Source organism: Coregonus clupeaformis, chromosome 7, assembly GCF_020615455.1.
Source record: "Coregonus clupeaformis isolate EN_2021a chromosome 7, ASM2061545v1, whole genome shotgun sequence".
NCBI classification, from domain to species: Eukaryota; Metazoa; Chordata; class Actinopteri; order Salmoniformes; family Salmonidae; genus Coregonus; species Coregonus clupeaformis.
This window is the reverse complement of record NC_059198.1, coordinates 74,736,936-74,760,328: the sequence shown is the minus strand read 5'-3', so window position 1 is coordinate 74,760,328 and position 23,393 is coordinate 74,736,936. Positions and strand designations below refer to the sequence as shown.

The following is a 23,393-nucleotide window of genomic DNA, read 5'->3' as shown; positions in this document are numbered from 1 at the left end:
TCCTCTCCCTCTCTTCCTTTCCCTCTCTTCCCTAACCGAAGGTCAACATGATCAGCTGTCACAGCCCCAATCAGTCCCCTCCGTCCTCTCCTTTCTTTCCTTCCTTCCTTCTGATCCCTTGTTCACGTGGCTCCTCTCCTCTGCTCTTTACTCAAGGCTGGCTTAGACTCTAAAGGAACAGATTGGGAAGTGCTCAATACAAGAGAGAGATTACTAACCCTCTGAGATTATAGGGACAAGAGGAGAGGAGATGAGAGGAGACGAGGAGATGAGAGAGGGAGGGAATGAAAGATGGAGAGAGATGAGATGGAGGAAAATGAAAGGGAATGAAAGGCATGGAGTCGTAGGGGAGTGTGAGAGAAACAGAGGAGCGAGAGAGGATGAGAGTGCTTAATGAAAAGAAGAGGAGAGCGAGAACTCTCATAGAGAGAGAAAATGGAAAAAGGGGAGAGTTCTCAGAGGATAAATGACCTCTTGTTGATCTACAGGAGCACAGTCTGGGGTCGATGGGAACAGCCAGGATCTGAGACCACACATACAAACCTCTCATTTGATCAAATCTTTAATATGGATCGGTCTGGTTTCTGGGAGATGGATTACATCGCCTCTCTTACTACTCCACGGTCTGAGAGAGAGAGAGAGAGAGAAAGAGAGAGAGAGAGAGAGAGAGAGACAGAGAGATTGTCACGCCCTGACTCTGGGGACTCTTATTTGTTGAGTCAGGGTGTGTATTTTCTATGTGGTGTAGATCTATGTTTAAAGTCTAGTATGTCTAGATCTATGTTGGCCGGTGTGGTTCCCAATCAGAGGCAGCTGTCACTCGTTGTCTCTGATTGGGGACCATACTTAGGCAGCCTTTTGGCACTAGTGGTTTGTGGGATCTTGTTCCGTGTGAGGTTTGTTGTGTGTACCTTAGGACGTCACGTATCGTTGGTTTATTGTTTTGTCGTTGTGTTTATGAAGTTTAAAATAAACATGTATGCATATCACGCTGCGCCTTGGTCTGACCCGTCTATGAACGAACGTGACAGAAGATCCCACCAAACGAGGACGAAGCAGCGTGCCCAGGCGGAGAGAGTAGCCATGTTACAGGTGGGCAATTGGTGGTCATGGGAGGAGATATTTTCGGGAAAAGGACCCTGGGCGAAGAAGGAAGCCCAGGCAGGAGAGGAGCAACGGCAACACGGAAGCCGGCCGAGGAGGAGGCCCGAGAAGCAGCCCCAATAAAACAAATTGGGGGAGCTAAAGGGGTGGTCGGGGAGCGAGAGAGAAGAGCCCCGACCACTGCACCCGGTTGGTTTTCAGATTGGGTCCCTACGACCATGGGAAGAGGAGTGGGAACAGTATTATACTGAGGAGTCGGAGGATGACGACGACGAGTTTCTGTTCCCTAACTCGTGGGGGCTCCCGGAGGAGTCCTCACGGGAAGAGGAGTGCCGACGACGGAGACCCGAGAGGCAACCCCAAGACAATTTTTTTTGGGGGGCACACGGGGTGGATGACGAGGCAGCAGTAGGCCGTGGAAGGGCGAATCTGCAGGTTAGGAGAGGAGGCCACCATGTTACGGGGGCTATTGGTTCAGAGGGAGCAGGTGTTATTCGGTCAGAGGGAGGCGCTACAGGAGGCTAAAAGGGAGAAGGAAAGTGTAGAGGCACGGCGAGAGGAGCTGGTTAAGCAGCAGAAGAAGGAGGGGTTATTAAAGGAACCCAGTCCGGCTCCTCGCACCAAGCAAGTGGTGCGTGTCGCCAGTCCGGTCCGGCCCGTTCCTGCTCCCCGCACTAAGACAGTGGTGCGTGTTCCCAGTATGGCCCGACCCGTTCCTGCTCCTCGCACCAAGCCAGTGGTGCGCGTCGCCAGCCCGGCCCGGCCTGTTCCTGCTCCTCGCACCAAGACAGTGGTGCGCGTCGCCAGCCCGGCCCGGCCTGTTCCTGCTCCTCGCACCAAGCCAGTGGTGCGCGTCGCCACCCCGGCCCGGCCTGTTCCTGCTCCTTGCACCAAGCCAGTGGTGCACGTCGCCAGCACGGCCCGGCCTGTTCTTGCTCCTCGCACCAAGCCAGTGGTGCGCGTCGCCACCCCGGCCCGGCCTGTTCCTGCTCCTTGCACCAAGCCAGTGGTGCGCGTCGCCACCCCGGCCCGGCCTGTTCCTGCTCCTTGCACCAAGCCAGTGGTGCACGTCGCCAGCCCGGCCCGGCCTGTTCCTGCTCCTCGCACCAAGCCAGTGGTGCGCGTCGCCTGCCCGGCCCGGCCTGTTCCTGCTCCTCGCACCAAACCAGTGGTGCGCGTCGTCAGTCCGGTTCGGCCCGTGCCTGCTCCTCGCACCAAGCCAGTGGTGCGCGTCGCCTGCCCGGCCCGGCCTGTTCCTGCTCCTCGCACCAAACCAGTGGTGCGCGTCGCCAGTCCGGTCCGGCCCGTGCCTGCTCCTCGCACCAGACCAGTGGTGCGTTTGTCCAGTCCGGCACGGCCCGTGCCCGTTCCACCGGCACCGGTCAGCTGCTCCACTCCGGAGCCAGAGCAGTCCGCTCCACCGGTGCCTGATCCAGTTCCGGTCAGCTGTTCCACTCCGGAGCCAGAGCAGTCCACTCCGCCGGTGCCTGATCCAGCTCCGGTCAGCTGCTACACTCCGAAGCCAGAGCAGTCCGCTCCACCGGTGCCTGATCCAGCTCCGGTCAGCTGCGCCACTCCGGAGCCAGAGCAGTCCGCTCCACCGGGGTCCAGTCCAGCTCCGGTCAACGGCTCCACTTCAGAGCCAGAGCAGTCCGCTCCACCGGTGCCTGATCCAGCTCCGGTCAGCGGCTCCACTCCGGAGCCAGAGCAGTCCGCTCCACCGTTGCCCAGTCCAGCTCCGGTCAGCGGCTCCAGTCCAGACCATGACGTCAGCCCCTCTCCAGGTTCGGGGTCTCCCACACCAGGGTCCAGACTGGGCCTGGCGTATCGTGGAAGGAAGGAGAGGGGAAGCAACACGCCGAGGTCTAGACCAGACCAGGGGCGCAACAGGGAGGCGAAGAGTGAGAGGTCGTCACGCCCTGAGCCGGATCCGCCTCCGAGGCGGAATGCCCACCCGGCACCTACCCTGTTAAGTAAAGGTTGTGCGGTCGGAGTCCGCACCTTTGGGGGGGGTACTGTCACGCCCTGACTCTGGGGACTCTTATTTGTTGAGTCAGGGTGTGTATTTACTATGTGGTGTAGATCTATGTTTAAAGTAGAAAGAAAGAAAGAAAGAAAGAGAGAGAAGACCAAGAGAAAGAGGAAGTAGGCCTATCCTGGATAAATGCATCTCAGCACACTAACTAGACGCCCACAGAGCTTAAACACAAAATGGAGAGAGGGAGAGAACAGGCTGCTTTCTAAATGAGTCATTTCGGGTAGTTAGTGTTTGTGTAGTGGGTGACTGAAGTCTAATCAAAGTAATTGTAGCTGAAGGTTCTAGAGCCTAACGATTACTGACAGGTGTTTTGTGTTCGTTTAGAGTCAAGGAATACACTGGAGACCATGAATAAAGTAAAGTCTAGAGTGTTAACAGAAAGAGAGAGAGAGAGAGGGAGGAAGAAGGATGGAGAGAGATAGAGGGGAGAGAGAGAGAAAGATTGAGAGAGAGAGTGAAGGAGAGAGAGAGAGAGAGAGAGCGAGAACGTGTGAAAGAGGGAGGCCCAGCACATAATGTGTTAAATACTGTAAGGCTTGTTTAACATGAATAGGATTGGAATTAATTGATAACACATTTACGTATTATTCAGAAAAGCACAGAGGTAGCTAGCTTCTCAACGACACTCTCTACCTCAGCTCTGTGACAAAGTAACTGGAACCCAATAAATTAATACACTTAATACAAGAAACAACATGTCCTTGTACAACAAGACAGGTAGCTTGTGGGCTGATAAAAAAAAACATGAGAAATTCATTCATCAAATTTACCTTGGCCTGGATGGGGAAAACACAGAAGTTCTTTCCTCATTTAAAACTCAGTGGAGATAAATGGTTTTAAAGCGTCCATTACCAGCATGGCACCAATCAAAGTCCTACAACTCAAACAGTTTCCAGACCTTGACTTTTCTCCTGCAGAGCTCAAAGTGGTCATTAGATTACATGAACACCTCATTACATATGGCCCCTAGTGTGTGTATGTGTGTGTGTGTTTGTGTGTGTGTGTGTAAAAGTGTGTGTGCATGATTTATCATATACATTCCCCACTGGCCCTTTAACAGCATCCCTGTATTCAGGGCATAAAATGAACACCCGCCAACAGCCAAATGCGGGTAGATTTTGGCATTGGTGGGTAAGATGTCCATTTCACCAGCCACGTTGGCATGTGGTCAGGGCTCCACTGTGCGAGCATTTCACTCGCATTTGTGAATATAAATAGTCAAGTATGTTATAAAATATATATACAGTACCAGTCAAAAGTTTGGACACATCTACTCATTCAAGGGTTTTTCTTTCTTTTTACTATTTTCTACATTGTAGAATAATAGTGAAGACATCCAAACTATGAAATAACACATATGGAATCATGTAGTAACCAAAAAAGTGTTAAACAAATCAAAATATATTTGAGATTTTTCAAAGTAGCCACCCTTTGTCTTGATGACAGCTACACACTCTCTTGGCATTCTCTCAACCAGCTTCACCTGGAATGCTTTTCCAACAGTCTTGAAAGAGTTCCCACATATGCCGAGGACTTGTTGGCTGCTTTTCCTTTACTCTGCGGTCCGACTCATCCCAAACCATCTCAATTGGGTTGAGGTCGGGCGATTGTGGAGGCCAGGTCATCTGATGCAGCACTCCATCACTCTCCTTCTTGGTCAAATAGCCCTTACACAGCCTGGAGGTGTGTTGGGTCATTGTCCTGTTGAAAAACAAATGATAGTCCCACTAAGCGCAAACCAGATGGGATGGCGTATCGCTGCAGAATGCTGTGGTAGCCATGCTGGTTAAATGTGCCTTGAATTCTAAATAAATCACTGACAGTGTCACCAGCAAAGCACCCCCACACCATCACATCTGCTCCTCCATGCTTCACGGTGGGAACCAGTCTCAACGTCAACAGTGAAGAGGCGACTCCGGGATGCTGACCTTCTAGGCAGAGTTGCAAAGAAAAATCCATATATCAGACTGGCCAATAAAAAGAAAAGATTAAGATGGGCAGTCTGAGATATGGCTTTTTCTTTGCAACTCTGCCTAGAAGGTCAGCATCCCGGAATCGCCTCTTCACTGTTGACGTTGAGACTGGTGTTCTGCGGGTACTATTTAATGAAGCTGCCAGTTGAGGACCTGTGAGGTGCCTGTTTCTCAAACTAGACACTCTAATGTATTTGTCCTGTTGCTCAGTTGTGCACGGTGGCCTCCCACTCCTCTTTCTATTCTGGTTAGAGCCAGTTTGCACTGTTCTGTGAAGAGAGTAGTACACAGCGTTGTACGAGATCTTCAGTTTCTTGGCAATTTCTCGCATAGAAATTTCATTTCTCAGAACAGGAATAGACTGACAAGATTCAGAAGAAAGTTATTTGTTTCTGGCCATTTTGAGCCTGTGATCGAACCCACAATTGCTGGTGCTCCAGACACTCAACTAGTCTCAAGAAGGCCAGTTGTATTGCTTCTTTAATCAGCACAACAGTTTTCAGCTGTGCTAACATAATTGCAAAAGGGTTTTCTAATGATCAATTAGCCTTTTAAAATTATAAACATGGATTAGCAAACACAACGTGCCATTGGAACACAGGACTGATGGTTGCTGATAATGGGCCTCTGTACGCCTATGTAGATATTCCATTACAAATCAGCCTTTGCCAGCTTCAATAGCCATTTACAACATTAACAATGTCTACACTGTATTTCTGATCAATTTGATGTTATTTTAATGGACAAAAAAAATGCTTTTCTTTCAAAAACAAGGTCAGTTCTAAGTGACCCCAAACGTTTGAACGGTAGTGTATATATATACTTTAGCTAGCTGAATAAACTAAGTTAGTCTATTCCTAGAAAACATTGAACCACTGTAGTTTACAACAATTATAGTTTCTGAGGTGGAAGTTGGGAGAGTTATATTTGGGTGTTTCAGTGAAACGTAAGTGAGGGAGGCCCCGCTCTCTCGCTTTCCCAGATGTTTAGTTCATTTCATTCCGATCTCCTTTGCATTATTGTAGCCATTTTCTGTAGCCTGTCAACTATGCGTCTGTCTATCCCTGTTCTCTCCTCTCCGCACAGGCTATACAAACGCCTCACACCGCGTGGCTGCTGCCACTCTAACCTGGTGGTCCCTGCACGCACGACCCACGTGGAGTTCCAGGTCTCCGGCAGCCTCTGGAATTGCCGTTCTGCGGCCAACAAGGCAGAGTTCATCTCAGCCTATGCTACCCTCCAGTCCCTCGACTTCTTGGCGCTGACGGAAACATGGATTACCACTGAAAACACTGCTACTCCTACTGCTCTCTCCTCGTCTGACCATGTGTTCTCGCATACCCCGAGAGCATCTGGTCAGCGGGGTGGTGGCACAGGAATCCTCATCTCTCCCAAGTGGACATTCTCTCTTTTTCCCCTGACCCATCTGTCTATCTCCTCATTTGAATTCCATGCTGTCACAGTCACTAGCCCATTCAAGCTTAACATCCTTATCATTTATCGCCCTCCAGGTTCCCTTGGGGAGTTCATCAATGAGCTTGACGCCTTGATAAGTTCCTTTCCTGAGGATGGCTCATCCCTCACAGTTCTGGATGACTTTAACCTCCCTACGTCTACCTTTGACTCATTTCTCTCTGCCTCCTTCTTTCCACTCCTCTCCTCTTTTGACCTCACCCTCTCACCGTCCCCCCCCTACTCACAAGGCAGGCAATACGCTTGACCTCATCTTTACTAGATGCTGTTCTTCTACTAATCTCACTACAACCCCCCTCCATGTCTCCGACCACTGCTTTGTATCCTTTTCTCTCTCGCTGTCCTCCAACACTACTCACTCTGCCCCTACTCAGCTGGTAATGCGCCGTCGCAACCTTCGCTCTCTCTCTCCCGCTACTCTCTCCTCTTCCATCCTATCATCTCTTCCCTCTGCTCAATCCTTCTCCCTCCAATCTCCTGATTCTGCCTCCTCAAACCTCCTCTCCTCCCTTTCTGCATCCTTTGACTCTCTATGTCCCCTATCCTCCCGGCCGGCTCGGTCCTCCCTTCCTGCTCCGTGGCTTGACGACTCATTGCGAGCTCACAGAACAGGGCTCCGGGCAGCCGAGCAGAAATGGAGGAAAACTAGACTCCCTGCGGACCTGGCATCTTTTCACTCCCTCCTCTTTACATTTTCTTCCTCTGTTTCTGCTGCTAAAGCCACTTTCTACCACTCTAAATTCCAAGCATCTGCCTCTAACCCTAGGACGCTCTTTGCCACCTTCTCCTCCCTGCTGAATCCTCCTCCCCCTCCCCCCTCCTCCCTCTCTGTGGATGACTTCGTCAACCATTTTGAAAAGAAGGTTGACGACATCCGATCCTCGTTTATTAAGTCAAATGATACTGCTGGTCCTGCTCACACTGCCCTACCCTATACTTTGACTTCTTTCTCCCCTCTCTCTCCAGATGAAATCTTGCGAATTGTGACGGCCGGCCGCCCAACAACCTGCCCGCTTGACCCTATCCCCTCCTCTCTTCTCCAGACCTTCTCCCTTACCTCACCTCGCTCATCAACTCATCCTTGACCGCTGGCTATGTCCATTCCGTCTTCAAGAGAGCGAGAGTTGCACCCCTTCTCAAAAAACCTACACTCGATCCCTCCGATGTCAACAACTACAGACCAGTATCCCTTCTTTATTTTCTCTCCAAAACTCTTGAGCGTGCCATCTTTAGCCAACTCTCTTGCTATCTCTCTCAGAATGACCTTCTTGATCCAAACCAGTCAGGTTTCAAGACTGGTCATTCAACTGAGACTGCTCTTCTCTGTGTCACGGAGGCTCTCCGCACTGCTAAAGCTAACTCTCTCTCCTCTGCTCTTGTCCTTTTAGACCTGTCTGCTGCCTTTGATACTGTGAACCATCAGATCCTCTTCTCCACCCTCTCCAAGTTGGGCATCTCCGGCACGGCTCACTCTTGGATTGCGTCCTACCTGACAGGTCGCTCCTACCAAGTGGCGTGGCGAGAATCTGTCTCCACACCACGTGCTCTCACCCACCAGGGCTCAGTTCTAGGCCCTCTCCTATTCTCTCTATACACCAAGTCACTTAGCTCTGTCATATCCTCACATGGCCTCTCCTATCATTGCTACGCAGACGACACACAACTAATCTTCTCCTTTCCCCCTTCTGATAACCAGCTGGCGAATTGCATCTCTGCATGTCTGGCAGACATATCAGTGTGGATGACGGATCACCACCTCAAGCTGAACCTTGGCAAGACGGAGCTGCTCTTCCTCCCGGGGAAGGACTGCCCGTTCCATGATCTCGCCATCACAGTTGACAACTCTGTTGTGTCCTCCTCCCAGAGTGCAAAGAGCCTTGGCGTGACCCTGGACGACACCCTGTCATTCTCCGCTAACATCAAAGCGGTGACCCGATCCTGTAGGTTCATGCTCTACAACATTCTGAGAGTACAACCCTGCCTTACACAGGAAGCGGCACAGGTCCTAATCCAGGCACTTGTCATCTCCCGTCTGGATTACTGCAACTCGCTGTTGGCTGGGCTCCCTGCCTGTGCCATTAAACCCCTACAACTCATCCAGAATGCCGCAGCCTGTCTGGTGTTCAACCTTCCCAAGTTCTCTCACGTCACCCCGCTCCTCCGCACACTCCACTGGCTTCCAGTTGAAGCTCGCATCTGCTACAAGACCATGGTGCTTGCCTACGGAGCTGTGAGAGGAACGGCACCTCCGTACCTTCAGGCTCTGATCAGTCCCTACACCCAAACGAGGAAATTGCGTTCATCCACCTCTGGCCTGCTGGCCCCCCTACCTCTGCTGAAGCACAGTTCCCGCTCAGCCCAGTCAAAACTGTTCGCTGCTCTGGCACCCCAATGGTGGAACAAGCTCCCTCACGACGCCAGGACAGCGGAGTCACTCACCACCTTCCGGATACACTTGAAACCCAACCTCTTTAAAGAATACCTGGGATAAGATAAAGTAATCCTTCTACCCCCCCTTACCCCACCCCCCAAAAAAATTTGTTTGTGTGTGTTTTGTTGGTGTAATTTTAGCCCAAATTTGTTTGGTGGGGGCGCTTATAAAAAATCTGAGTGGCTGGTAGATATTAAAATCTACCTGCCACAGCGGTTGGTGGACCAAAAAGTAAATTTTCTGCCCTGCCTGTATCCCAGTAACTTTGAGCTCACTACCTACCCCTGGGAATAATGTAGAATCAAATATATAATGTAAACTATATACATACACATTTATGCTCTGAAATGCACACACACACACACAAAGTCTTCTCTGCTACCTGTAGTGTAAATTGTCCTTCTAAGCATGAAAATGTCATCGCATCAAGAGCTAGAGAACAGAAAGATCCAAGAGAATGAATCAACTATCAACCTTTTGCTTCCTCCATACCTTTATCCTTTGTATGGAGATCTGACATTTCTACATTTCTTGTGGTGGGGGGGAGGGGGGGGGGTGTTGGTAACAGCTTTATCTTTTGGCAGACAAGCAACTCAGTATGAACTCTCTCAACACCACTTCCATACAGAAACCACTTGATGGATCTGGTAGATTTATCTTGGTGTCAGTTTGTCTCATTAATTCACTGATGAACCAGATTAATGACAGATTAGAAGGAACAGGAGTGAATGTCCAGGACAAACATTGTACCAGGAACAGGATGACGTATCACATCTCTGTGACATTTCCTCCTTAGCCAGTGTAATGGACAGACTGTCATCCCCTTCAACCTTGGTGCCCCTCTTCCTGTCTCTGCCCTTTACTGAGGGGTCCTGTGTTCCCTCTTCCTGTCTCTGCCCTTTAATGAGGGGTCCTGTGTTCCTGCCCTGGGCTATCAGTCTCTCATCTCTTTCTCTTTCACATTCTCAGTTTTTATCAGTTTCAACCTCTCCCCACCCTATTTCTCTTTCATTCACTCCACCTCTCTATCGTTCTTCCTCTCCCTCTATCTCTCCTGTTCAACAGACAGTGAGGCTGACAGACAGACAGACAGACAGACAGACAGACAGACAGACAGAGACAGAGACAGACACAGAGACAGAGACAGAGACAGACAGACAGACAGAGAGGTGACAGGAGCGGATTTAAAATGTCACGAAAGGTTGCATAGAAAGTAACAAACTCCCCTCACAGCCTACTGACTGCTAAACATGTGCGTGCGCGTGTGTGTGTGTCACTCTGATCTCGGTCCACATATGAACAACGCTTCCAGGCAGATGTGTGGAGTAGTGGATAGGGGATGGATCACAGACTAGAGGTCCACCAGTTCAAATCCCTGGTGTTCCAGACAGATGTCCTACCCTGGAGCAACCCAGCACACTGGGAACATCCCCAGAACATTAGCTAATATTCCCATTAAGTTCTAGTTAGGGTTTTATCTAACATTAGATGTTTTTGATAAAATATATGTATTTATCAAAAATGTTTTAGATGAAATATTATTGAAATGTTCTCCAAACGTTCACTAAAATGTTGTTCACAACATCTGTGACAACCACCTCAGAACATTCCCCAAAAGTTTGTATGTTTGCATAAAACATTTGCCTGATGTTGCAAGAACGTTCCAATAACACATTCAATATGTTCTTTAAGGGTTCGAAGAATGTTTAATTAGGTTATGGGAACAGTCTAGTGAGAACATTGTGGGGACATCACAAAAGATACAGTATGTTCCCAGAACACATTTAATCTGACTTTAAAAGGTTCCCAGAATGTTCCATTAGGTTGTGGAAACAGTCTGGTGGCAACATTGTGGGGATATCACAAAGATATGTTCCCAAAACACAAAAACTGTCCAGTTGTGCGGATGATTCTACAATGTTTCTTTTAGGGTGCAAAAACATTCACCCAACTGTTACAAGAACGTTCCCAGAACACATTTAATCTGTTCTTTAACGGTTCCAAGAATGTTTCATTAGGTTGTGGTAACATTGAGGGGCCATGACAAGGGATATGTTCCCAAAACGCAAAAACTGTCCAGTTGTGCTGACATTCAGCTAATGTTTGTATCAGGGTGCACAAAACATTCTGTTGATGTTGATTGATTGACTATGGCTTTTCAAGTCACTCAGCAGTGCTACTTGCAGAGATAGCATTAAGTAAATGTTGTGATTTTTCAGCCATTCCTGAACCTGCGACCAAAAACAAGCTACATATGGGCAGTACCAAAACAAGTGATGTAATGATTCTGTCTCTTCACAGCAAATTCTGCAGAGCTGGGATGGTTGTATCCCCTATACACATAACATTATATTGGTTGCAAAAATGTTGTATAATTATTTAAAAACTAAACGTTTTGAATGGGGCGTTGTTTTGTGTATCAGTTCATAAACCATGTGCCATGGAATCGGTACATCGAAAATCTCTTCCCAACTATTTTGCAACCTGTATGGCTCATCTGTCAACCTGTATGGCTCATCTGTCAACCTGTATGGCTCATCTGTCAACCTGTATGGCTCATCTGTCAACCTGTATGGCTCATCTGTCAACCTGTATGGCTCATCTGTCAACCTGTATGGCTCATCTGTCGACCTGTATGGCTCATCTGTCAACCTGTATGGCTCATCTGTCAACCTGTATGGCTCATCTGTCAACCTGTATGGCTCATCTGTCCATATTTCGGTCCTTAAATGAAACTGGTGTACTTTTTTTTTTTTGCAAAAAAAAAAGCTTCCAATTTTGTTCTTTAATGCAAGCCTGACAGACAAGTTCCTTACCTTCTCTTCCTTCCACTTGCCTTGTTCATTTTTGCGGTAATGCTGCAATCAGCTGGTTTTGGATACAGCAGACTTTTCCATACATTTGACCTTGTCTTTGAGGTCCACACAAACACAACTATATTATTGTACACTTCATATGTTGACAAGCTTCCCATGTGGAGTTTGAACCTGCAATTTTTGGTTCCCTAGCCAGATCATTAACCATCTGCACCACCAGGGGATAGCTGTATTGGCTAATAATGGTCAATCAGGACACAGAACAGTTATAAAATGTTTCCATCCTCTATATATGCTGTGTATTTGTAACATTGATTTAAAAAATGAACCAAACATCAACCTTCTTTAGTTTGAAGGTTCTGAGTCTGTATTTAAGAAGCATGTTATTTAAAGGAAGCTCTTTCCAACTAAAATCACATTTGATAAGACTTTCAACACGCGAGGAAGAAAGAAAATCCTAAAATACAGTGTTACAACTTTATATGGAAAGGATTGGAACATTTTAATAACTCAGACAGTTTGTTCTGTGTCCTGATTGACCATATTTGACTGAAAATAAACACAAGGTCACGTGGTCCTCTGTAGCTCAGCTGGTAGAGCACGGCGCTTGTAACGCCAAGGTAGTGGGTTCGATCCCCGGGACCACCCATACACAAAAAAAAGAATGTATGCACGCATGACTGTAAGTCGCTTTGGATAAAAGCGTCTGCTAAATGGCATATTATTATTTTATTATTATTATTACAACTATCCCTTGGTGGTGCAGATGGTTAATTCCCTGGCTGCAGCTCTGAATACCGCATGTTCAAGCCCACATATTCCGTAACCGTGTTTCCTAAGAAAGAAAGAGTTTAATTGAGGCTCTCTTATACTCTACTAAAATACAGGATGTTTTTATTTTGTCCATATTCATAAATTCAGTCAGAAATGCAGAATTTAGACTAACTGTACAAAATAAAACATTGTGTAGAAATGTACTGTTCAACTTTTAAAAAACGCACCCGATATAATTCATACTTTGAGACGGCTTATTTTTCATGATCTGAAAAGCAAAAGTGATCCTAGATCAGCACTCATAGTCTTGGATACCTTGTACATATAGGCCTTAAAGGGCATATAAAGAGGATGGGTGAAGTGATGGTGAATAACTCAGTTACCAGTATTTCCCTGGGTTAGTTATGTCGAAGAAGGCTAAAAGGAAGCATGGAATTCCTGATTGACCATACTACCTACCATGGCTATATAGTGAAAAAAGGCCATAAAGGCAAGCTTCCCTTGTGGCGCAGAGGATAAAAGACCAGGCTTGGGAACCAAACGTTGCAGGGTCAAACCACACAAGTGCATATTGTCAATATACAGTGGGGAAAAAAAGTATTTAGTCAGCCACCAATTGTGCAAGTTCTCCCACTTAAAAAGATGAGAGAGGCCTGTAATTTTCATCATAGGTACACGTCAACTATGACAGACAAATTGAGAAAAAAAAATCAAGAAAATCCCATTGTAGGATTTTTAATGAATTTATTTGCAAATTATGGTGGAAAATAAGTATTTGGTCACCTACAAACAAGCAAGATTTCTGGCTCTCACAGACCTGTAACTTCCTCTTTAAGAGGCTCCTCTGTCCTCCACTCGTTACCTGTATTAATGGCACCTGTTTGAACTTGTTATCAGTATAAAAGACACCTGTCCACAACCTCAAACAGTCACACTCCAAACTCCACAATGGCCAAGACCAAAGAGCTGTCAAAGGACACCAAAAACAAAATTGTAGACCTGCACCAGGCTGGGAAGACTGAATCTGCAATAGGTAAGCAGCTTGGTTTGAAGAAATCAACTGTGGGAGCAATTATTAGGAAATGGAAGACATACAAGACCACTGATAATCTCCCTCGATCTGGGGCTCCACGCAAGATCTCACCCTGTGGGGTCAAAATGATCACAAGAACGGTGAGCAAAAATCCCAGAACCACACGGGGGGACCTAGTGAATGACCTGCAGAGAGCTGGGACCAAAGTAACAAAGCCTACCATCAGTAACACACTACGCCGCCAGGGACTCAAATCCTGCAGTGCAGACGTGTCCCCCCTGCTTAAGCCAGTACATGTCCAGGCCCGTCTGAAGTGCATTTGGATGATCCAGAAGAGGATTGGGAGAATGTCATATGGTCAGATGAAACCAAAATAGAACTTTTTGGTAAAAACTAAACTCGTCATGTTTGGAGGACAAAGAATGCTGAGTTGCATCCAAAGAACACCATACCTACTGTGAAGCATGGGGGTGGAAACATCATGCTTTGGGGCTGTTTTTCTGCAAAGGGACCAGGACGACTGATCCGTTTAAAGGAAAGAATGAATGGGGCCATGTATCGTGAGATTTTGAGTGAAAACCTCCTTCCATCAGCAAGGGCATTGAAGATGAAACGTGGCTGGGTCTTTCAGCATGACAATGATCCCAAACACAACGCCCGGGCAACAAAGGAGTGGCTTCGTAAGAAGCATTTCAAGGTCCTGGAGTGGCCTAGCCAGTCTCCAGATCTCAACCCCATAGAAAATCTTTGGAGGGAGTTGAAAGTCTGTGTTGCCCAGCGACAGCCCCAAAACATCACTGCTCTAGAGGAGATCTGCATGGAGGAATGGGCCAAAATACCAGCAACAGTGTGTGAAAACCTTGTGAAGACTTACAGAAAACGTTTGACCTGTGTCATTGCCAACAAAGGGTATATAACAAAGTATTGAGAAACTTTTGTTATTGACCAAATACTTATTTTCCACCATCATTTGCCAATAAATTCATTAAAAATCCTACAATGTGATTTTCTGGAATTTTTTATCTCATTTTGTCTGTCATAGTTGACGTGTACCTATGATGAAAATTACAGGCCTCTCTCATCTTTTTAAGTGGGAGAACTTGCACAATTGGTGGCTGACTAAATACTTTTTTTCCCCACTGTATGAAGTATAAGAAATTATGATTGTGTTTATATGATTAAATGCTGTTTAAATGTCCTATGAAATTAAAATGCCATGTGTCTCTATATCACCTTCAATACAGGAGGGTTCTAGTTAAGATCAGAATGGTGAAATGGCTGCTGTGGTAGGAAATCCAGCACTTGAGGAAATTAGGAATGTACTGTATGTATAATTACTTAACTACTGGTACCGTAGATGCGAGTGAATGTAGATGTATTTTGTTGTCCGTCAGTTACTCCAATCAGGGTAAACTAACGGACAAACAATTTATAGAACCTACAATCTGCAATATTAAATCTGATCACCCCCATGTGTCTCTGTATCACCTACAATACAATCCTCAAATATGAATTGCCATTCAATCTGAAGAGAAACATAATGGGGATGTATTGCAATCTTCTTTCTTATGCTTTAATTTGCATGCTGAGAATGTTGTGGTAATATTAGGTAAAACTTAAATATAACATTTTCTAAATGTTCTTGAAATGTTCTGAGGACCTCCAAGACAAGGTAAAATGTATATTGCGTGAACATCAACGGAATATAATGTTAAACCTAAAACAAATATGCTATGAACGTCTTTATAACTGACTTACAACCCAACTTAAACAATGCATGTATGTCATCACAACTGAGCATATTACTATCTCTTGTAATGTGCACACACTGTTCCCACAACCTAATTACATGTTCTGGGAACCTTTAAAGAACTCAGAAAGGCTATTTTGTAAACATTCATGCAACATCAAAGGAATGTTTTGTGCACCCTGATACAAACATTAGCTGAATGTCAGCACAACCGGACAGTTTTTGCGTTTTGGGAACATATCTCTTGTCATGTCCCCACAATGTTACCACAACCTAAAGAAATGTTTTAGGAACTTTTAAAGAACATAAAAAAATGTGTTCTGCAACCTAATAGAAACATTGTAATAATCAGCAAAAAATGGACAGTGTTGTTTGTGTTTTGAGAACATATCTTTTGTGATGCCCCCACAATGTTCCCACCAGACTGTTCCCACAACCTAATGAAACATTCTGGGAATATTTAAAGAACAGACGTAATGTGTTCTGGGAACGCTCTTGTAACATCACGTGAGTGTTTTTTTCACCGTAAAAGAAACATTGTAGAATCATCCGCACAACTGGACAGTTTTTGTGTTTTGGGAAAATATATTTTGTGATGTCCCCACATTGTTCTCACCAGGCTGTTCCCACAACCTAATGAAACATTCTGGGAACCTTTAAAGAACAGAATACATGTGTTCTAGGAATGTTCTTGCAACATCAGGCAAATGTTTTATGCACACATTCTATACTCATCACCACGACTGGACAGTTTTTGTGTTATGAGAACATTTCCTGCGGCCTAACGAATGTTCTGGGAACCTTCACAGAACCAATTTTGGTTTGATGGGAAGACACTCCCATGAGAGAGAGCTGCCTAAACAGGTGCTGGTTTCAATAGCACATTTAAGAACCATTGTCCCTCATAGGTATCAGGGCTCTAGACAACAACAAAAAATCACTGGTGGCACTGGTGCTAGAAACTTTTTCTGTTGATGGCACCAGCACATGATTTGGTTGCACCAATATTTCACCGCTGCGCGGCAATAATGATCTAGGCCCGGTTTCCCAAAAGCATCTGAAGGCTAAGTTAATTGTTAATACCTTTGTAGGAGCATCGTTAACTCTCTGAGCTGTTTCCCAAAACCATCGTTATTGACGTTGCACTTGAAAACACTCGTGATCTAGTGGCTGAATTAATAAGGTGAAGGGGCAACACATGTTATTGTTAGAGATTTTTAACACTTACCCTAAAAAATAAATTTTATCTTTTGGTCAATTCAAATGTTCCCGGTTTCTGAGTTTTTTCAGGTTTTCACACTCAAAATTACACTTTATTTAATAGAAGAACTGAGAAATTGGATGTTCTAAGTCCAGAACAATGCTTAAACCACATCAGGAGACCACTTTTGAGGTCTGGGAACAATAACTAATAATAATTGGTGGGTGTAGTTGCCCTTTAATTGCGCTCCTAGCAAGAGACTGTTGTGTTTGGCTAGCAGTGTTTTTGTACTGTACAATGTACAGTGTAGGATACATGTGATTACAGAGTTTGCAAAACAAATGCCCCGTGATTGATACAAATCATCATGATATCATTCTGCCAAGTAGGCCTACATTTTAGTCAACATTTAATTGGGATGTTTTTTGGGGAAAGCATTTAGGCATTTTCATTCAAAAAGCACATGATGAATGAATTGCTTCATCGCAAAGATTCAACCAAGACTTGGGACCAAAGTTTTTGAATACCTGGTCTGCATATTGTGAACAAAAAACTAACGTGACCAGCTCCATTTCTTTCACTAGCACCCTAGTGACCAATAGAAAATTGGTGACGCACTGCCAAGTCAAAGGGACACAAATGCAAGTGTTTGGTCATAGTTTTGAGCCCTGGGTATGTCCACTCACAAAACAGTAACCTAGTATTACAGTGGGGAAAAAAAGTATTTAGTCAGCCACCAATTGTGCAAGTTCTCCCACTTAAAAAGATGAGAGAGGCCTGTAATTTTCATCATAGGTACACGTCAACTATGACAGACAAAAGGATAAAAAAAAATCCAGAAAATCACATTGTAGGATTTTTTATGAATTTATTTGCAAATTATGGTGGAAAATAAGTATTTGGTCAATAACAAAAGTTTCTCAATATTTTGTTATATACCCTTTGTTGGCAATGACACAGGTCAAACATTTTCTGTAAGTCTTCACAAGGTTTTCACACACTGTTGCTGGTATTTTGGCCCATTCCTCCATGCAGATCTCCTCTAGAGCAGTGATGTTTTGGGGCTGTCGCTGGGCAACACGGACTTTCAACTCCCTCCAAAGATTTTCTATGGGGTTGAGATCTGGAGACTGGCTAGGCCACTCCAGGACCTTGAAATGTTTCTTACGAAGCCACTCCTTCGTTGCCCGGGCGGTGTGTTTGGGATCATTGTCATGCTGAAAGACCCAGCCACGTTTCATCTTCAATGCCCTTGCTGATGGAAGGAGGTTTTCACTCAAAATCTCACGATACATGGCCCCATTCATTCTTTCCTTTACACGGATCAGTCGTCCTGGTCCCTTTGCAGAAAAACAGCCCCAAAGCATGCTGTTTCCACCCCCATGCTTCACAGTAGGTATGGTGTTCTTTGGATGCAACTCAGCATTCTTTGTCCTCCAAACACGACAAGTTGAGTTTTTACCAAGAAGTTCTATTTTGGTTTCATCTGACCATATGACATTCTCCCAATCCTCTTCTGGATCATCCAAATGCACTCTAGCAAACTTCAGACGGGCCTGGACATATACTGGCTTAAGCAGGGGGACACATCTTTCACTGCAGGATTTGAGTCCCTGGCGGCGTAGTGTGTTACTGATGGTAGGCTTTGTTACTTTGGTCCCAGCTCTCTGCAGGTCATTCACTAGGTCCCCCCGTGTGGTTCTGAGATTTTTGCTCACCGTTCTTGTGATCATTTTGACCCCACAGGGTGAGATCTTGCGTGGAGCCCCAGATCGAGGGAGATTATCAGTGGTCTTGTATGTCTTCCATTTCCTAATAATTTCTCCCACAGTTGATTTCTTCAAACCAAGCTGCTTACCTATTGCAGATTCAGTCTTCCCAGCCTGGTGCAGGTCTACAATTTTGTTTCTGGTGTCCTTTGACAGCTCTTTGGTCTTGGCCATAGTGGAGTTTGGAGTGTGACTGTTTGAGGTTGTGGACAGGTGTCTTTTATACTGATAACAGGTGCCATTAATACAGGTAACGAGTGGAGGAAAGAGGAGCCTCTTAAAGAAGAAGTTACATTTTACATTACATTTTAGTCATTTAGCAGACGCTCTTATCCAGAGCGACTTACAGTTAGTGCATACATAATTTTTTTATTGAACCCACAACCCCGGCGTTGCAAACGCCATGCTCTACCAACTGAGCTACATCCCTGCCGGCCATTCCCTCCCCTAGACGACGCTGGGCCAATTGTGCGCCGCCCCATGGGTCTCCCGGTCGCGGCCGGCTACGACAGAGCCTGGATTCGAACCAGGATCTCTAGTGGCACAGCTAGCACTGGGATGCAGTGCCTTAGACCACTGCGCCACTCAGGAGTGTGAGAGCCAGAAATCTTGCTTGTTTGTAGGTAACCAAATACTTATTTTCCACCATAATTTGCAAATAAATTCATTAAAAATCCTACAATGTGATTTTCTGGATTTTTTTTCTCATTTTGTCTGTCATAGTTGACGTTTACCTATGATGAAAATTACAGGCCTCTCTCATCTTTTTAAGTGGGAGAACTTGCACAATTGGTGGCTGACTAAATACTTTTTTCCCCCACTGTATCTAAGGTACAGTATCTTTCAGAGACTTGGTAAACAGAACAGATATTAAATAGGAATGTGTGTGTGTGCGTGCGTGCGAGTCCCTATAAATATGTTATTTTATCTCTGTAAGAACACAAAGCAGAGTCTATCCTTGAGTTTCTCTCCCCTCTCAACAGCTGCCTTTCACATCTCTCTCTCTCTCTCTCTCTCTCTCTCTCTCTCTCTCTCTCTCTCTCTCACACACACACACACACACATACACACACACAAACACATTCATTCCTGAATTGGGGAGATGGTACAATAAGAGTAAAGGTTGTTCATAAATTGAGTCTGAGTGGTAAATGCCTTTCTATTTGTTGACTTGTGATCCGCCACTTCAGACAGGTCAGATTGGCAAGATCAGAATATATTACTACCCACAGAGTTGGAGAGAGAAACGAGAGAGATTGAGAAAATGAGGGAGTTAAAAGGAAGAACAAAGAGAAGACTAAAGTGGGAAAGTGAAATGTAGAATGTAATTTAAAAATGAAAATAAAAAGGTGTGATAGAGAGAGGGAGGTGTTAAGAGAGGGAGGTGTAGAGAGAGGGAGGTGAAGAGAGAGGGAGGTGTTGAGAGAGGGAGGTGTAGAGAGAGGGAGGTGTTATGTGATAGAGAGAGGGAGGTGTTGAAAGGGGAAAGTGTTTAGAGAGGGAGGTGTTGAGAGAGGGAGGTGTAGAGAGAGGGAGGTGAAGAGAGAGGGAGGTGTAGAGAGAGGGAGGTGTTATGTGATAGAGAGAGGGAGGTGTTGAAAGAGGGAGGTGTTTAGAGAGGGAGGTGTAGAGAGAGGGAGGTGTTATGTGATAGAGAGAGGGAGGTGTTGAAAGAGGAAAGTGTTTAGAGAGGGAGGTGTTGAGAGAGGGAGGTGTAGAGAGAGGGAGGTGAAGAGAGAGGGAGGTGTTGAGACAGGGAGGTATAGAAAGAGGGAGGTGTAGAGAGAGGGAGGTGTTGAGAGAGGGAGGTGTAGAGAGAGGGAGGTGTTGAGAGAGGGAGGTGTAGAGAGAGGGAGGTGTTATGTGATAGAGAGAGGGAGGTGTAGAGAGAGGGAGGTGTTGAGAGAGGGAGGTGTAGAGAGAGGGAGGTGTAGCGAGAGGGTGGTGTAGAGAGAGGGAGGTGTTGAGAGAGGGAGGTGTAGAGAGAGGGAGGTGTAGCAAGAGGGTGGTGTAGAGAGAGGGAGGTGTAGCGAGAGGGTGGTGTAGAGAGAGGGTGGTGTAGAGAGAGGGAGGTGTTGAGCGAGGGAGGTGTAGCGAGAGGGAGGTGTTATGTGATAGAGAGAGGGAGGTTTTGAAAGAGGGGGGAGTTGAGAGTGGGAGGTGTTGTGAGAGGGAGGTGTAGTGAGAGGGAGGTGTAGAGGGGAGGGAGGTGTAGAGAGAGGGAGGTGTAGAGAGAGGGAGGTGTTATGTGGTCCTCTGTAGCTCAGCTGGTAGAGCACAGCGCTTGTAACGCCAGGGTAGTGGGTTCGGGACCACCCATACACAAAAATGTATGCACGCATGACTGTAAGTCGCTTTGGATAAAAGCGTCTGCTAAATGGCATATTATATTATTATATTATTATGTGATAGAGAGAGGGAGGTGTAGAGAGAGGGAGGTGTTATGTGATAGAGAGAGGGAGGTGTAGAGAGAGGGAGGTGTAGAGAGAGGGAGGTGTAGAGAGAGGGAGGTGTTATGTGATAGAGAGAGGGAGGTGTAGAGAGAGGGAGGTGTAGAGAGAGGGAAGTGTAGAGAGAGGGAGGTATAGAAAGAGGGAGGTGTAGAGAGAGGGAGGTGTAGAGAGAGGGAGGTGTTATGTGATAGAGAGAGGGAGGTGTTGAAAGAGGAAGGAGTTGAGAGTGTGAGGTGTTGTGAGAGGGAGGTGTAGAGAGAGGGAGGTGTTGAGAGAGAGTGGTGTAGAGAGAGGGAGGTGTTATGTGATAGAGATAGGGAGGTTTTGAAAGAGGGAGGAGTTGAGAGTGGGAGGTGTTGTGAGAGGGAGGTGTTGTGAGAGGGAGGTGTAGCGAGAGGGAGGTGTAGAGAGAGGGAGGTGTTTAGAGAAAGGGAGGTGTAGAGAGAGGGAGTTGTAGAGAGAGGGAGGTGTAGAGAGAGGGAGGTGTAGAGAGAGGGAGGTGTAGAGAGAGGGAGTTGTAGAGAGAGGGAGTTGTAGAGAGAGGGAGGTGATATGTGGTCCTCTGTAGCTCAGCTGGTAGAGCACGGCGCTTTTAACGCCAGGCTAGTTGGTTCGATCCCCGGGACCACCCATACACAAAAATGTATGCACGCATGACTGTATGTCGCTTTGGATAAAAGCGTCTGCTAAATGGCATATTATTATTATTATTATTATTATGTGATAGAGAGAGGGAGGTGTAGAGAGAGGGAGGTGTTATGTGATGGAGAGAGGGAGGTGTAGAGAGAGGGAGGTGTAGAGAGAGGGAGGTGTAGAGAGAGGGAGGTATAGAAAGAGGGAGGTGTAGAGAGAGGGAGGTGTTGAGAGAGGGAGGTGTAGAGAGAGGGAGGTGTTGAGAGAGGGAGGTGTAGAGAGAGGGAGGTGTTATGTGATAGAGAGAGGGAGGTGTAGAGAGAGGGAGGTGTTGAGAGAGGGAGGTGTAGAGAGAGGGAGGTGTAGCGAGAGGGTGGTGTAGAGAGAGGGAGGTGTTGAGAGAGGGAGGTGTAGAGAGAGGGAGGTGTAGCAAGAGGGTGGTGTAGAGAGAGGGAGGTGTAGCGAGAGGGTGGTGTAGAGAGAGGGTGGTGTAGAGAGAGGGAGGTGTTGAGAGAGGGAGGTGTAGCGAGAGGGAGGTGTTATGTGATAGAGAGAGGGAGGTTTTGAAAGAGGGGGGAGTTGAGAGTGGGAGGTGTTGTGAGAGGGAGGTGTAGTGAGAGGGAGGTGTAGAGGGAGGGAGGTGTAGAGAGAGGGAGGTGTAGAGAGAGGGAGGTGTTATGTGGTCCTCTGTAGCTCAGCTGGTAGAGCACAGCGCTTGTAACGCCAGGGTAGTGGGTTCGGGACCACCCATACACAAAAATGTATGCACGCATGACTGTAAGTCGCTTTGGATAAAAGCGTCTGCTAAATGGCATATTATATTATTATATTATTATGTGATAGAGAGAGGGAGGTGTAGAGAGAGGGAGGTGTTATGTGATAGAGAGAGGGAGGTGTAGAGAGAGGGAGGTGTAGAGAGAGGGAGGTGTAGAGAGAGGGAGGTGTTATGTGATAGAGAGAGGGAGGTGTAGAGAGAGGGAGGTGTAGAGAGAGGGAAGTGTAGAGAGAGGGAGGTATAGAAAGAGGGAGGTGTAGAGAGAGGGAGGTGTAGAGAGAGGGAGGTGTTATGTGATAGAGAGAGGGAGGTGTTGAAAGAGGAAGGAGTTGAGAGTGTGAGGTGTTGTGAGAGGGAGGTGTAGAGAGAGGGAGGTGTTGAGAGAGAGTGGTGTAGAGAGAGGGAGGTGTTATGTGATAGAGATAGGGAGGTTTTGAAAGAGGGAGGAGTTGAGAGTGGGAGGTGTTGTGAGAGGGAGGTGTTGTGAGAGGGAGGTGTAGCGAGAGGGAGGTGTAGAGAGAGGGAGGTGTTTAGAGAAAGGGAGGTGTAGAGAGAGGGAGTTGTAGAGAGAGGGAGGTGTAGAGAGAGGGAGGTGTAGAGAGAGGGAGGTGTAGAGAGAGGGAGTTGTAGAGAGAGGGAGTTGTAGAGAGAGGGAGGTGATATGTGGTCCTCTGTAGCTCAGCTGGTAGAGCACGGCGCTTTTAACGCCAGGCTAGTTGGTTCGATCCCCGGGACCACCCATACACAAAAATGTATGCACGCATGACTGTATGTCGCTTTGGATAAAAGCGTCTGCTAAATGGCATATTATTATTATTATTATTATTATGTGATAGAGAGAGGGAGGTGTAGAGAGAGGGAGGTGTTATGTGATGGAGAGAGGGAGGTGTAGAGAGAGGGAGGTGTAGAGAGAGGGAGGTGTAGAGAGAGGGAGGTGTTGAGAGAGGGAGGTGTTATGTGATGGAGAGATGGAGGTGTAGATAGAGGGAGGTGTAGAGAGAGGGAGGTGTTTAGAGAGGGAGGTGTTTAGAGAGGGAGGTGTTTAGAGAGGGAGATGTTGAGAGAGGGCGTGTAGAGAGAGGGCGTGTAGAGGGAGGTGTAGAGGGAGGTGTAGAGGGAGATGTTGTGCGATAGAATGAGGGAGGTGTTGTGCCTCAGCAGAAACCAGAG

General features: G+C 46.6%; 1 protein-coding gene across 1 annotated transcript in view; it reads right to left on the bottom strand.

Moving 5' to 3' along the window:
* Nucleotides 1–23,393, bottom strand: part of LOC121569322 (contactin-associated protein-like 2) — a 345,749-nt gene that overhangs the window by 196,566 nt on the left and 125,790 nt on the right. The window lies entirely within an intron of this gene.